Here is a 2,220-nt window from a genome sequence, read left to right on the forward strand (position 1 = left end):
ATGATCCCTATTTGCACAAGTAGGAACAAGGTGAAACCTTCATTAGCTTAGTGAGAAAGGATAGAAAGACATTAGCATATTACTCTAACAGCAGCATCAAATTCATGATGAACAATACGCAAAACATTGCCTCATTGAACCAATGGCAATAAATTGACATGCAAAACAATAGCACTATTATGTCATGACACTACCAACATTCCCTCCCTACTCCACCACATGATTCACCTCCACAGACACACATACACACATACATGATTCAACATAGGGTGCTACTAAAGATTTGTTTAACTCCGATAGGAAAATTAGGCAGCAATAAATTAGTGGTACTTAAGTACTCCTAATTAATTAAGTGACCTTGCAGGAGAGACAGCGGAAGTGGAATGGCTCCCTGGAGGAGCGTCTCACATGTAAGGTAGACGTTGCCAGAGCCCTTGAATGGCCTCGACTGAGGCCTCGGGCTTCAGCAAGATCACCTTGGCACTGTTGATCGTGTAGAGCTGGCTCAAAGATGCATCCAGAATCCAGTTAATTAGTATGATGTGTCGTCAACCCAAGTATTGCTCTGCTGCATTTCTCTATCTATCTCTACTCTACTCTTATCTACTCTACTCTTATAGAAAACAGAGTTGGTGATGATGGTGTGCCTGCCATCCTGCAATATAGGCCGTCTGATTTATATCTGATGGATAGGAAGGAAACTATGGAAATTTTGCAAAAAGGTACCCACAGCCCTCTCCACATTTGCAAATAAGGCCTTCCCTCGTTCATCCTTTTCTATCACAAGATAAACTACTCATACAAATGCATCTTGATGTTACGTGCAACGCACGGGCATCTTGCTAGTCTTCCAAGTAAATTAAGACTAGTAGCAACACAGCAATACAATACCACTAGCAAGATGTCAGGATAACATAGGACGGTACCATCATGTGATCTCCATTTCCTCTTTATTCTTCTTCTTCCTCCTCTTCATGCTCTATTTCTCTTTCTCCTCACCAGTTTGTGAAACCAATTACATGATTGGCCTTCTATTTCAGAATTGGTTTTATCAATGAGGGAGTACAAGTGTACTAGTAAACAATAGCATTATTTTCTCATGGCAGTCGCAAAATAGAGATGAACACATGCATTAAATAGCATTCTTACCTAAAGGAAGGTTATGGTGCCAATATGGATGATGAGGATTGGAACACAGATCTCCCTTCTGTGCAGTTCCACCAAAATGAACCAACTGTTCCATTCTGACATTCCAGTTAAACAGCACAAAAGTCACTTCTTTTAAGAAGTGTTTTGTGCAGTGCACCAAAAGCTCACAACAGCAACCAGGTGAAATGGATATCCCTGTTTGCACAAAAAGCTACAGAGGAAACAGTCAGAGTCTCAAACAATTACAGGCAAAAACATTTGGCTAAACTTGTCATGGCTTATAACAGTGGCATGGCTTCATTTTACCAGGGGCATTAGATTAAGAACAGCTAAATATTTGTTATAAGGGCATGGGACAGTGGGTGCACCAGCAGTCCAGCACCATGTACCTAAACCGGGGCATAAAGTGGTGATTCAGAGTTTGTTGCCTCGAGAAACAAACATCCAAGAAACATATCTGGGTTGGTCCCATTTTTGTTCACTCTAGCCACCTACTCCTATGTGTGGATAGCAAATCTAGTCCTGGTCATACCACTGTGTACAACGTTTCCCCTATATTTCCCTTTTCGACCAAGAGACCGGTTGGATGACCAGTCTGTACTACTTTCACCCCCTTCCTTCATGTTTGTACCAAGTCCGATGTACATACTAAATCCCCCACCCCCACTTTATTTCTTGTTTGAACCAAGTACAAGATTTGACTCCATGAAGTAGCTTTACCTCTAATAATAGCAAAAAAATAGGTGACGTTGGACCATCCGACCGAGAGGGGCTGAGAGGTAGAAAATGATGCACATGCGGCGACGTAGCGAGCTGGGGAAGTAGAGCTAGGGCGGTTTCGAAGGAAGATATACCTGAAGGTCGTCGGGATGTGGATAGGTGGGCGGCGGGAGGCCGGATCCGCCCACACTAGGGCAACGAAGAAGGGATCGGAGGACCTCCTGCGCTGGCACTCGGGCAAAGATAACGGTGCGGCCGGCAGTAGGTCTCCTCCCTCGCTGTCGACGACGGCCTAAACGCTGCCCCTCTTCCCCTTCACCGGCGGAGGGGGATATGTCTGGATCTGTAACC

The sequence above is a fragment of the Triticum aestivum genome, chromosome 1D, assembly GCF_018294505.1.
Source record: "Triticum aestivum cultivar Chinese Spring chromosome 1D, IWGSC CS RefSeq v2.1, whole genome shotgun sequence".
Taxonomy (NCBI): domain Eukaryota; kingdom Viridiplantae; phylum Streptophyta; class Magnoliopsida; order Poales; family Poaceae; genus Triticum; species Triticum aestivum.